We start from the raw sequence: 15,048 nt of genomic DNA, 5'->3' as shown, positions 1-15,048 counted from the left end.
CCAGATTATAACCCTCACACTGGGTCATTAAATGACACTGATGAACAGTGTAGAAAATGATCACAAGGGCATGGATATGGAAGGGGAGGCTTAATAAGGTTTCTGGGGAAGGGGCTTAGTGGGGGGTGCTGAGGGGTGGATAAGGAGAGGGGGGCTCACTAAGGGTGCTGGGGGAGAAGGGGTTTACTCAGCGTGCTGAGTGGTGAATAGGGGAAAAGGGGGGGTTACTAAGGTTGCTGGGGGACAGAGGGGCTTACTTAATTACAGCCATCAAGGCCATCCTGGTGAATCTGGACTCTGCTGGTGGCAATGTCTCACGGCAGACAATCCAATGGACACTGCATTCTGCTGGCTTCCACGGATGCAGACCAAGAAGGACCCCACTTCTCCAGATAAGGCACACAAAAGCTCGCTCGGCCTTTGCAAATGCTCATCTGGACAAAGTAGAAGACTTCTGGCCTTCTGTGTTACGGTCAGATGATACAAAAATTGATTTGTTTGGTCACAAAGATGTTTCCTTCATTTAGCGTAAAAAAGGAGAAGCCTTCAATCCAAAGAACACCATCCCCACTGTCAAACATGGTGGTGGGAACATAATGCTTTTGGGTTTTTTTCAGCCAATGGACCAGGGAACCTAATCACAGTAAACGGCACCATGAAAAAAGAGCAATACGTGAAGATACTCAATGACAACATTAGGCTGTCTGCAGAGAAACTTGACCTTAGGCACCAGTGGACATTTCAGCATGACAATGACCCAAAACACACAGCAAAAGTGGTGAAGAAATGGTTAGCAGACAAAAACATTAATGTTTTGGAGTGGCCCAGCCAGAGTCCTGACTTGAATCCAATTAAGAATCTGTGAAGGGAGCTAAAGATCAGGGTGATGGCAAGAAGACCCTCCAACCTGAAAGATTTGGAGCTTATTGCTAAAGATGAATGGGCAAAAATACCAGTGGAGACCTGCAAAAAGCTGGTCTGCAATTATAGGAAGTGTTTGATCACTGTAATAGCCACTATAGGTTTTTCTATTGATTATTGAGAAGGGTATGAATAATTTTGGACTGGACACTTTTTGCTCAAATGTAAATAAAAGCTGAGAAATGTTTTTTTTTTCTCCACAATAATGCCTCTTGTACATTGTCTTGTTATCTTTCGGGCGACACCTTTGTCATTTCCCATCAAATAATTACTTGCTGGATGAATAAAAGTAACTTTAAGTCAAAATTTGCCAGGGGTATGAATAATTATGGGCAGCACTGTATAAAGCCAAATACAGGCAGTCCCCTACTTACAAAGGACTTGAGTTACAATTTTTCATACATCCAAACAAAGTTGTCTCCATGTATAATATTTACATTATTGTTTTTGTTCTTACTTATTTTTGTTACAGTATAAACTGTTGAAAACTACCCAGAAACGTTGAAAATATGAGCACAATCAAATTCACTTTTTCTCCTAAGTTTTTTCCTAGGAGATGATTTAAAGCGGATCCGAGAGAAAAAAAAACTATAACAAGTAACTTGTCTATATATCTTATCTAAAGGTTAGATAGCTTAGGCCTCGTTTCCATCTATGCACTTCTGTCCGCTTTTCAGCAACATGTATCAATCTAACACTGATGTGCTGAAAAAAAGCGGATAGAAGCGGACAGATGGAAACAAGGCCTTACACAGCAAATCTAGCTGCAGACAGCTTTAAAGGTTTATAATTATTTATTCCTGTGATACGAGGGCAGCCATGTTTTGTTTGTCACATTACACGCAGGCAAGCTGATAGTATCTACAGCCCTCAGCCTGTGAAAACTTAATTCCCCTCCTCCTCTTTGCCTCTGAAATCTCTGGCTATTAACCTCCTCCTCCTCCTGCTCAGACTGAGCTCCCATAAGCCCTTGCTACATGAGTCTGAAAGTGCCAAGGCACTGGAGAAGCTGTGGGCGAGGCTTGCTTAGTTTATAGGGAATTCGAGTATTAAAACAAAACAAAAAAAAAAAGGATTTGGCTTGAGGAATGCCCTATAAACTATATGAAAGGAACACAGTTATGCAATGAGTAAAAGTTTATCTCAGATCCACTTTGAATATGCTTTCTGCACTCTGCTATTGAAAAAATACCAAAAAGTATGTGAAAATGTACTGTCAAAGTTATTCTGAGTATTTTCTTAGTTTCTGGTGGCTTAAAGGGCATTTTAATGATAAAATGTGAAAATATCACCAAGGAGAAACATGGATATTACCTGGCACATCAGTTGCTTATTTTTCACCTTAACTGTAAGGAGAGCTAATGTATGAGATAAACAAATAAGGGGCCTTATTCCATTAAAGTTTTCCCCTTGTTGATATTTTCACACGTTATGAATAAAATGCCAATTAAGCCCCCAGGAAACAAGAAAATAGTTTGAAATTGATACTACTTTCTTACCTACTTTTTGGTATGTTTTTAGTTGCAGAGTGCAGAAAAGTTATTTTAAATAGTAGATGAAAATTTATCTCCTAGGAGAATACACAGGAGAAAAAGTGAATTGCACATGGGCCAAGAAGAGATAAATCACGAGTTAAAGGATACCCGAGGTGACATGTGACAAGATGAGATAGACGTGTATGTACAGTGCCAAGCACACAGATAACTAGGCTGTGTTCCTTTGTTTATTACTCTGCCTGAAATAGTTAAACATCAGGTATGTAAGTGACAGTGTCTGTTTGGATCAGACTATAGCATAACCCTCACTGATAAGGAATTACAGCCATAAAACACTTTCCTGGCAGAAAATGGTTTCTGAGAGCAGGAAAGAGATACAAAGTTCAATAGTTCATATATTTTAGCTCTGGCATACTTCAATGAATGTGTCATTGAGCAGAGACAATGAAACAGTAAAAACTTAAAAAGAAGATTTAAACATAAAATAAAACTGTGGGATATCCAAAAAATTAATTTTAAGGAGAAGGAGGATAGATACAATTGTTTATCTCATCCGTTTATTTTCACCTCATGTTTCCTTTAAGTCAAATAAGGAGAAATAAATCATAAGTTAAGTCATTTAAGGTTGTGAGTTAATAAGATAATTCAACAGAAAAGCTCTGTGAATCAGCCCTCATATGTCCAAATTCAGAGTTGTCCAAAAGTAGATCATTTATCCATGTTTCACTATGTGTAACACATGACTCAACTAGTACAAACAAACTCTCAGAAAGTACTATAACCTGTTTGTGGGTAGAAGACAGTCAGTATGCTGTAGACTCCCATTATGGTAAAAGATGCATCATTTATTATTACTGTATATTCTGGCGTATAAGACTACTTTTTGATGCTTGAAAATCTTCAGGAACGTCAAGAGTCGTCTTATACGCCGGGTGTCATTGATGCCGGGTGATACGCCCTATCCTGGCTCCGCCTCTCAGATCTCGCTGCTGAGGACTGTAGTGAAGCGGCGCAGGCGCACATGTGCGAGATCTGAGAGGCAGAGAAGGAGGTAAATAGGATACAAGGGTGGGCCAGACGGGTGAAAGAGGCGAGTTTTATGGGCACAGTGCGATCTATTCTTCCATGCAAGTAAGAATAGACAACGAGGAGAGCTGAGCAATCCACTTGGAGACAGGTAGAGATGACTAATCCAACCAGTCAATCCCCTGTATACTATCATATACTGGGTACCACATACAGTACAGCACCAGTATCTGTTCATAGATAGCACCAGTATATGATTTTTTAAAAATGTTTATTTGGTGTGCATTGAAAAGGGGTAGTCTTATACAGCGTCAGCGAGTAAATCCCAAACTCTGTACTTTGACTGGAAAGTTTGGGGGGGTCGTCTTATACATCCAGTCTTCTTATACGTCCAGTCGTCTTATACGTCCAGTCGTCTTATACGTCCAGTCGTCTTATACGTCCAGTAGTCTTATACGTCCAGTCGTCTTATACGTCCAGTAGTCTTATACGTCCAGTCGTCTTATACGTCCAGTAGTCTTATACGTCCAGTCGTCTTATACGTCCAGTCGTCTTATACGTCCAGTCGTCTTATACGTCCAGTCGTCTTATACGTCCAGTCGTCTTATACGTCCAGTCGTCTTATACGTCCAGTCGTCTTATACGTCCAGTAGTCTTATACGTCCAGTCGTCTTATACGTCCAGTCGTCTTATACGTCCAGTAGTCTTATACGTCCAGTCGTCTTATACGTCCAGTCGTCTTATACGTCCAGTAGTCTTATACGTCCAGTCGTCTTATACGTCCAGTCGTCTTATACGTCCAGTCGTCTTATATGTCCAGTAGTCTTATACGTCCAGTCGTCTTATACGTCCAGTAGTCTTATACATCCAGTAGTCTTATACGTCCGGTCGTCTTATACGTCCAGTAGTCTTATACGTCCAGTCGTCTTTTACGTCCAGTAGTCTTATATGCCGGAATATGTGGTATTTATTTATTTGTTTTTAGCATATCCTAGATGTCATTAGTCATTCCTTAACTGATCTTACTTGTTGGTCAGAGTTTGCTTTTGAAATGCTGAGACCAGATAAGCATGAGCTGAGCAGGCAACGTTGGCCCCTGCCTTTGACCCCTCCGTCACGTCACCGCGCCTGCCATCCGAAATTATCGCCAAGATCAACCGTAGTATTAAGCCCATCTTTGAAAATGTCTCCATTTCCTGCCTCTTCAAGGGTGGCATCCTGTCAGCGTGGCGGCTAACAGAGAGCGATAGCCATCTCTGGGCCAATTTGACAGATATGAATTGATTACATAAGTGGCCAGTGGTGGTCCTTTCAAGTCCCCCCCCCCCCCCCATCATCTCCCGTTCCCTTCTCTCTGCTGCGGCTCCCCTCCCATTACTGTAAGTCTATCCGCATCGGTTTACAATTAAGAGAAATAATGGTGGAATCTGCTTTCATCTGTACACACAATTACAATGAGCTACAGGCTTTAATAGGATTGAAAAGCATCCAAGTTTGACCCATACGGCAACGAGAAGAAGAGGGGAAGAAAGTAAACATTCTCATTCTGGTTACTATATCATTATCACAACAAAGCCAGGCTGCTGAAACTTGAGGATCGGGCCATCTGGAGGACGTTAATCACTCCAAAATGACGGATGTTTTCTGTTTCGGCTTGTGACGGACACACTTCTCTCCGAGATCGATGATTATTTGTATAAATGACATCATCAATACGATGAAAGAACATGATATGGGGAACGTTGACATATAGGTGAAGTCACACGCATAAGTTTAAAGCGTAATTATGTAACCTGCGTTGTGCTTATGTGTGTGTGTGTGTGTGTGTGTGTGTGTGTATTATATATATTTTAACCACTTGCCGACCGCGCACTCATACCGCGCGTCGGCAAAGTGGCAGCTGCAGGACCAGCGACGCAGTATTGCGTCGCCAGCTGCAGGCTGATTAATCAGGAAGCAGCCGCTCGCCCCTGTCAATTCACGGCGGGGGGCTCCGTGAATAGCCTGCGGGCCGCCGATGGCGGCTCGCAGGCTAAATGTAAACACAAGCGGAAATAATCCGGCGGCCGGGGATCAGCGGCCGGGGATCGCCGCCATGTGACAGGGGACGTCCCGTCACTGGCTGCACAGGACGGATAGCGTCCTGTGCAGCCCTGATCTCGGGGGGGGAGCAGGTAGGAGAGGGAGGGGGGAATTTCGCCGCGGAGGGGGGCTTTGAGCTGCCCCCCCTGCCAGCCACATGCAGGCATGAGAGATCGGACCCCCCCAGCACATCATCCCCCTAGTGGGGAAAAAAGGGGGGTGATCTGATCTCTCTGCCTGCTACATGATCTGTGCTGGGGGCTGCAGAGCCCACCCAGCACAGATCACTCAGCACAGCGCTGGTCCTTAAGGGGGGGTAAAGGGTGGGTCCTCAAGTGGTTAAGGACCGCTATCAAGAAAAATTGTAAAATTTAATATGACTCTTAAAAGGATTCAAAAGTAAAAATAAACGTATGCGATAATGATTTGTATGTGTAGTATAGATAAGAAATAGAACATTAGTTAGCACAGATATGAGTCTGATATTGTGTACAGTACAGGAAGAGTTAAGAACTTCAGTTGTTATCTCTGCAAAAAAGCTTCTCTGAGCTCTCTGAGCAAGCTTGGTTGGCTACAGTGCTGTTTACTGAAGTACTTACCTCAACCTGTCTCTCACTGTTTCTTGTTTGTTTGAAGGAAACATCCAAGCTGTAAAAAAAAAAAAAAAAAGAGATCCACTTACTTGGGGCTTCCTCCAGCCCCTAGCAGCCGTCCTGTGCCCTCGCTGTAGCTCCGGTGGCTCCCGGTCTTCTCTGCTGGCGCAGCCGAAGTCGCCATGTCAGGTTCCGGGTCGGCCTCTTCTGCGCTTCACCGCGAGGGTCACGTGGTCCTTCCGACCTCATCAGGACGGTACTGCGCAGGCACAGAACTACTGCGCCTGGGCAGTACCATCCTGATGACGCCGGAAAGACCACGTGATCCACGTAGTGGAGTGCAGAAGAGGCCGACCCGGAACCCGACCTGGCCAGGTCGGCTGCGCCAGCGGAGGAGACCGGGAGCCACCGGAGCTGCGCCGAGGGCACAGGACGGCTGGTCTGGGCTGGAGGAAGCCCCAGGTAAGTGGATCTTTTTTTTTTTTTTTTTTACAGCTTGGATCACTCCTTTAAAGTTTTACTCCATTAAAGTTCAAAGGGTCATTAGCTCTGCTTTGTTTCATAGTTTAAAATACAGAGTGTAGTTTGAAAGCGGCAAATATGACAGAATGATGCAATGTTATAAAAATGAAGCTATATAACTGAAAATAAAAATCTTTTCTTTGATACTAATGTACTATCAATTATCTATACTACACTTACAATGTATTATATCATTTTTTTTTTCCTCTTCAGTGTCCCTTTAACACATACAAATAAGAAGTGCATTTCTTTCAGGGTAAAATAAGCCATAAATTACTTTTCTCCTGTTGCTTTCACTTACAGTAACTAGTAGAGAGCGTACAGAAATGCCAGGTTTAGGACTAGTCCATCTCCTCAGGGGAGAGCGTCAGTATTCTGTTTATTCTTTACAAAAGTACTCCCTGGAAAGGATCTATGCAAACATGCTGGCTACCCCCCCAACACCTGTTTGCACACTATTTTTGCAGTGAAAATGAGCAACTACCATTCAGTAAGTGCTTTTGACAATAAAGAACGTTTTGAGAATCCCTTCATGAGCAGATGGGCTAGTCCAAAACCAGTCAGATGTGTTAGATTTTCGTTACCTACTGTAAGTGACAGCAACATAGTAGAAAAGTAATTTATAGCTAATTTTACTCTGGAAGAAATGCACTTATTATTATCTGTATTTGTTTACATGTATTTAAACATTTTAGAATTGTTTACAATAGTAGGCCTTTAAAGAGGAACTGTAGTAAAAATAACATAATTAATCAAATTGCTTATTTTTTTTTTATAATATTCATTAAAAAATTTTTGCTCATTGTAAAATCCTTCATCAATTTACATTTTGAAATTTATCACAGGTGTTAGCATCTTTAGTCCTGTTAAGTGCAGCTTTGCGGAATTCTTTTTTTCTGAGAATTCCGAAGCCAGTGAAAATAACACCTGGTCTCCCAGAATGCTCTGGGATTATAATTTTGCATCGTTAATGAGCCTAGGCTGAGCATAACTGGGAGGGCAGAACTACATGCCAACACACAGCAACAAATACCCATACGAAGTGTTTCTAATGCTGAAACCAGGAAAATCGCCATAAAAGAGGACATCTTCAGTAATTTACTGCATTCTACTACATGTCACTACAGTGCCTCTTGAACCCATTAGCAACTGCAGTAGAGTTATCTCGTTTGAGATAAGTGCACTCCTTTTGACTTCAGTCGGCAGAACTTGGTGTGCTGTAAATTCCTGGAATGTTTTGATGTCTCTCTACTTGCAGAAAATATAGAAGCTGAAAGCAGAAGTCCTCTGTTATTGTCTCACACTGCCCCCTAGTGAAAAGTGGCCATACATACACATTGCAGCAGTACTAATTAGAAGCAGGGAAATGTAACAAATAAGAAATAAAAAAAAAAGTGCTACAATAAATTGGCCTGGAGCACTTGCAAGCTTCTAAATACATTTGCTGTTAAAAGGTTAAACACAGATAGATTTACAGTAGAGCTGGGCTTTTGTTTCACATGAAATCAGTGTTGCTAAGAAATGTTTCTCTTTTGTACAATGTTGTGCATATTTTTGCGATTAGTAAAATATACATTAGAGGAAGCCCACCATTTAATTCCTAATGATGTACCGGAGTACTAGTAGTGCCATAGCTAGTAAGCTATAGACCTCCATGCAAGGTTTACAATAGACCTTCTCAAGCGCTCGATACTAGAAAAATTGATATGAAGCATAGCGATGAGTGCGCAGGTTTTGCGGAATTCCAAATTCCAGTTTTGTTATCGGCATTTTGTACTTTCGAGTTGAAAGTCGTTATTCACAAAATTCTGCCATGTACATTCTGAAAGCATAAAAACGAAAAACACTTGTGGGGCATCCATAAGTGCAACGTGGGTACTGAGCCTGCTCAAGGGACCTTAAATCTGCCATGGGCACCCACTGTGTCATAGAGGTGTATGCAGGAGTAGCATACTAGCATAGCACCAATAGAGACCTAAAAAAGCCATGAAAGAGGGCCCGTATATGGCCCCTCTGATCAAAGGGACCCCGGGGGCAGTCATTGCTACGCCACTGTATGATACACTGATAGGGACCACTGATGGAACCAGATAAAGGCAGGGAACACATTTAGCAGAAGCGCATGTGTTTCCCACTGTATCCTATGGGGAAAACGCATGTGATTCTACTAAGTGTGTTCCCAAAAGTAGATAGCTGAATAGATAGATTCTTGCACTACCTCCACAATGATCTCTTGAATTTTCTCACAATTTTTGCACCAAAGGAGGTCATTTGGGTGCCGGTGCCGCTATGGTAAAATGGGCGTCTCATAGACTGCATGTTAATTGCAGTTATACGCACCTAAGGGGTAATTTGGGTGCCTTGTGCTATAAATATTGGAATTGTGGCTCGCACTCAATGAATAGCAGAGGGGAGGCTGTATTTAGTGGTGAAGGTGGCACGGATATCAGCAGGGTTCACTGCAGGGGCAGGGGGGTTTACAGTTAGGGTTAGGCATCGTGGGGGAGTTGGTGTTAGGGTTAGGCATCAGTGTTGCTCATACATTTTTGACAAAGTAATTTTCGCATCAAAAATGCAAAAAATCTATATTTTACCTCGGTCATTTGTAAAAAGCGCAAAAAAATGCAGAAAACTATATTTTACCCTGAACATTTTTACCGTGGAAAAATTGGTATTTTTACGAAAAAAATAAAAATAACAAAACCTATTTTTTTTTTTTTTTTTTTTAAATGTTCAAACAAAACCTATTTTTGATGGCATTTTCCCTCGAAAATTTAATTTAACATTATTTTTGCAAAGATTAATGCGAAAAGAATATTGTCATTTTCGCTCATCACTATTAGGCATCAGTAGATGGATGGTTCATGTGAGATTAGGGTTAGCAATGGTTAAATATCTGTAAAATTTACAAATGTACGGGTTTTACACCCTATTCACTACAGTTAGTTCCCAGCAAGCAAAAACTACTGAAGTCCTAATCTTATTCAAGTTTTAGTGCGAAGTTTCTTGCCTACTTTTAGAGCATTTACCTTTCTGGTTACTGTCAAGATCTTTTGCACATAAGACAAAAAGTACCTCGTATGAGAACCCAGGAGATGCCTTCCTGAACCAGGACCCCGCCCCTCCTAACTTTACAGGGCAAAGAAACAATTGGCTGTTAAGAGCAACTTCTAACATTTTAGCTTTAAGTTATTTGCTACAACTTTTTAGTAATCAGTCTATTCTATGCTAGGCAACAGCTCCAGCCAATTGGGTTTGACTTTGAGATGGATCTTTGCCCTTTGCCTTCTTGAATAAACTTTATGGATTTCAGTCCTTTATCAATCTCTATCCACTCTGCTCTCAATATTCATTTCGCCAAATGGGTCCTTCTAAAGACTGACCCCCATCAAGGATGCCTATTTTGATGGCAACCCATGTAAATGACGTACATCTGTTCCATGTTATGGAGCACAAAATTATGCCCACTCTACTTCCCTCCCCCAGCTGTGAAACTAAACTTTAGCTAATCTCAGGCTTTCAGGTTTCAGACTGAGTGGCCGTGTGTTCAGGAGAAGCTGAGATGGCCCTGAGGCCCGCCCGGCCACAAGTGCCGCTTTTTCCTCCTCTAGATGATCCTCTAGGAAGCTGGCTGGGATTTTTCAGCAAGGTCCCGAGTGCTGGCGTGCCGTCTAATGCTACATGCTAGACCCTTGGTGCAATTTAGTTGATGCAGTGCAATTTCCTTCTACACTCTGGGCTGATCCACGAGCTGACCTTAGACAATTTGTCTTCTTTCTCGGAGCAATGTCAAGCAAAAGGAAACTATTAAGTCAAAAAGCCGGTCTTGCCGGGGTAGTCCACTGTATAAACAGTGCTTGACCTGCGCTAATTTATTTCTGGTCCCTTACAAAAAGACACTTTGCAGGTCTGGCTGGTTCCAAATCTTTTGCTCAGTCAGGATGCAAGCTCTCCAAGCACAATATGGGGAAAGAGGCCCCCTAGTGCATGTATAAAACGACTTAAAAACAGAATAAAATAGAAAAAGGTTGAGGTGGCTTACCTTAGTGACGAAAAAACTTTTGTATAACAAAGAGTTTTGCAAAATAAAAATTATTTGTTTATACAAAAGTTTTCGTCAATGCGATAAGCCACCTCAACCTTTTTCTATTTTATTCTGTTTTTAAATGGTTTTATACATACACCAGGGCGCCTCTTTCCCCATATTGTGCTTCTTAACCTCCCTGGCGTTATGATTAATTTTGGTGCACGGCCGCGGGAGGGTTTTTTTTACCTAATTTTATTTTTTTAACATGTAGCTAGCCTAGCGCGGATCGGCGGCGAGCGGCGGCGATCGGAACAACACGCAGCTAGCAAAGTGCTAGCTGCGTGTTTGAAAAAAAAATTATGCAAATCGGCCCAGCAGGGCCTGAGCAATCCTCCGCGGCGGCATAGCCCGAGCTCAGCTCGGGATTACCACCAAGGAGGTTCATCCCCCAACAGAGTCTGTTGGTGGGATTGAGACAGACCACTGTCACTTTTATCTAGGAGAGTGACCACATCCATGTTCATCTGGACCACCCCGAGTGGAGTCGGTTAATTGTCTCCGCTTGCTTTCTGTGGTTGGTTGCCCCGTCTGCAACCCGCCTTTGTTGCCTTTTCCACAACAAATACTGTACCCAAACATATTGCACTACTGGGCTCCCATATTGTTTCCTGTCATTTTTCTTTACTTCCACTACTCTATATATATATAAGCTCTCCAAGGCTTCTTATTTTTATTTTCTCTTTATTGCTTCATGAGATTGGATAAGGCCGACAGCAAACATAGACTGGGCCCAATCCAATTCACTTTTTCACATAAGTTTTCTCCGAGTCCTAGGTGACATTTTCACATATTATCAATAAAATGCCCAGCCACCAGCATGAAAGAAAATACTCAGAATAATTTTGACAGTACTTTCTCACCTACTATTTGGTACTTTTTCAATTGCAGAGTGCAAAACAACCCTTCCTGATGCCTAACCCTAAATCCCCCTCCCTCCTGATGCCTAACCCTAATTCCCCCCTTCCTGATGCTTGACCCTAAATCCCCCCCCTCCTGATGCCTAACCCTAATTCCCCCCTTCCTGGTGCTTGACCCTAAATCCCCCCCCCCCCTCCTGATGCCTAACCCTAAATCCCTCCTTCCTGAAGCCTAACCCTAAATCCCCCCTTCCTGACGCCTAACCCTAAATCCCCCCTTCCTGAAACCTAACCCTAAATCCCCTCTTTCTAATCTTATAATTTTCAAAACGATAAATTTCAAAATGAACACTTTCAAAAACAAAAAATATTTCAAACACTGTAACGTTCTAATTTTCAAAACAATACAAATTTCAAAAACTATAATGTTTGAATTTTCAAAACAATTTTTATCGGGCATCAAATTTCTACTTTCTGCATTCAATAGCCGATATTTGCATTAGTGCCTATGGCAGCTCCCAAATCGTCCATTAGCCGTGAGCGCCCAAATTTACTGCTTCCTCTAGCGGTTCCCAATTCGGGCACTGCAAAGGTCACAATAATCATCTATAAAATGTACGGCCCCCCATTAATTTTTGCCCTGGGCTTTACTTTACCAAAAGCCGGGGTGTTGCTAGGATCCTAAGAGATCCGGAGCACTTTTAGGCACTCCAGACAAAAAAATGGGGAAGTGGCCATGCACCAGAATGTGGGTGTGGTCATAGGAGGAGCTAAATACATGACATTTACATGAACTTAACAGCGATCTAAGTAGGCCTGCCCAGCAAAATGTTGGTTGAAGCTCCACTCTCCCTTAATACAAAAAAATGCATGGTGGAGCATGCAGGGTATTGTGTGGTGCCATGCTGGGTACTGTGGTGCCTCTGTGGGGCATACTGGATGCTGTGGTGCCTCTCTGGGGCATGCTGGATGTTGTGGTGACATGATGAAAGCTGTCAAGCCTTCATAGGGACCATGCATTGATGTGTGTGTCCTCACTGTTCATCCCCCTAAACCCACTGGCGTAACAATAGGGGAAGCAGCCTCTGCCTCCCCACCCATGGTCGTTTTGGGGGGGGCAGGAGGGGTCGCAGCATGAGGGGAGAGCTTGGTAGTACATCGGGCTCTCCCCTCTCTCCCTCTGCGCTCTCCTCCTGCCTCTATGTAAGCGTCAGCAGCAGCGGCGGCAGCTATAATTACCTCCATCCACCACGGAGGTTGCCGATCTGCAAGGGCTTTACATTACTTCCTGTTAAAACAGGAAGTAATGTGAAAGTAATGTGAAGCCCTTGCAGATCGGTGACCTCCGGTGGTGAATGTAGATAATTATAGCTGCTGCTGCTGCCGCCGCTGCTGCCACTTACATAGATGCAGGAGGGGAGCGCAGAGGGGAGAGCCGAGGTGCTACCAAGCTCTCACCTCATGCTGCGACCCCTCCTGCCCCCCTAAAACAGCCATGAGCGGACCCGGGGAGGGGGGGGGGCACTCAAATTCTTGCAGGGGGGCCCAGGGACTTCTAGTTACGCCCCTGCCTGAACCCCCTTCCCCCAACCCCCTCCGCAGCAGAGTAGCAGACCGGGAGGAACGACTCATCTCTGCAATCCACTCTGCAAGTCTGGAGAGATCCTGTCCTCATCTCTGCAATCCACTCTGCAAGTCTGGAGAGATCCTGTCCTCATCTCCGCAATCCACTCTGCAAGTCTGGAGAGATCCTCTCTAGCTGACAATTCTCCCCCTAGCATCCGAGAATCAGGTGCTAGGAGCTCTAGCTTCTGATTCCTAGTTCTCAGACACTAGAGGGAGAAGCCCAGAAGAGATGTCTGCAGAATCTGGAGACCAAGCGGCTGGAGGGGAGTACTGCTGCCCGCTGCCTGACTCTGCCTGGGGGACATCAGGGGCACCCCAGACTAGATCAGGGGCATGTGCCTCTGATCGTTAAGGCTAGCAACGCCCCTGCTGTCCTTGTACATCTACACTTATTCTTTAACATACAATGGGGTTGATCACAAAATCACAGTACTATTGCCATGCATAGACAGCGCACAGCAGTATTACCCTTATTTCCATCTGAAAGTCTCGCAAGTTACGCTATGGATGCTCCAGAGGCCTCCCCGATCCTCCAGGTCCCCTCTGCTGCTGGCCGGGACTTTCCTCTGTGTACAAGCACGGCCGCACTGCACAGCAGCTAATAGGGTTTACACCTGTGCTGCAAGAAGGGGCTGCTTGTGCATGGAAGAAAAAGCTACGCCCAAGTTGCTTTGTGCTACTGCGCAGTTGGGTTGTACTTTGGGACTGCGCAAGTCAATAGATAATAGCTGGTCAATCAGACTTGCAAAGGTTAGTATGGTAACAAGGCCAAACTGGCTCAGGTTTGACAACAAGATAGGTAATTAGCAGGACCAGGCTGAGTCAGAGGCCACAGAGGCGCCAGCCTCCAGGCGCAGAGCCACGAGGGTGCAGCTCAAACACCCCTTTGGCAATTGCTGTGCCCTCATCTTTCGACCATGGTAATGGCAGAGTCGCTACTCACGAGCGGAGCACAATTATCTCTCACCACCAGAATCTCTTTTCAGTGTGGCAGCAGCGCTCCCCCTCTCCATGACACCTCCAGTGGAATCTCTCATTACGTGACGCCTCTTGAGGAGTCATAGAGAGGGCACACTGCAACCCCGCCAAAGAGAGATTCTGGAGCTAAGAGGTGAGTAAACTGTAGCATGCTCCGATCACTATTCTGCATGGGGGAGGGGCTACCTTATACTTTGGGCACATCTGCTATCTGTACTGGGGAAGGGGGGGGGGGGGGTCGGCTACCTAATACTAGGGTAACACGTGGCTACCTGTACTTGGTGGGGGAAGCAGGGGGAATCTAGGTTTAGCAACAAAGCAGGACCAGGATCACAGGGAGCAAATTATACACATGTAATCTATCTGCCATACAGCAGCATTGGTCAGTGGTTCTTCCTTGCTTGCTGGTGGCTAAAAAGGCATTTTATTGACAAGGTGTGAAAATATTACCTAGGAAAAAAGTGAATTGCATATGGCCTGTCTTTTAAGCTATAAAACAAAGCAGAAATAATGATCATTTGAGCTTTCCTGCAGTAAAACCTTATCTTAAGCTGCCTCTCACCGGTTTTTGGGGCTTCCTCCAGCCCGTGGCAGCCGTCCTGTGCCCTCGCCGCAGCTCCGGTGGCTCCCAGTCTTCTCCGCCGGCGCAGCCGACTTTGCCAGGTTGGGTTCCGGGTCGGGTTCCGTGCGGGTCACGTGGTCCCTCCGACATCATCAGGTCAGTACTGCGCAGTACCGTCGGAGGGACCATGTGACCTGCACCGTGGAGCGCAGAAGAAGCCGACCTGGAACCCGACCTGGCGGCTGCACCAGCGGAGGAGACCGAGAGCCACCGGAGCTGCGGCGAGGGCACAGGATGG

This window comes from Hyperolius riggenbachi, chromosome 6, assembly GCF_040937935.1.
Source record: "Hyperolius riggenbachi isolate aHypRig1 chromosome 6, aHypRig1.pri, whole genome shotgun sequence".
NCBI classification, from domain to species: Eukaryota; Metazoa; Chordata; class Amphibia; order Anura; family Hyperoliidae; genus Hyperolius; species Hyperolius riggenbachi.
Note: the sequence above shows the minus strand (reverse complement) of the source record.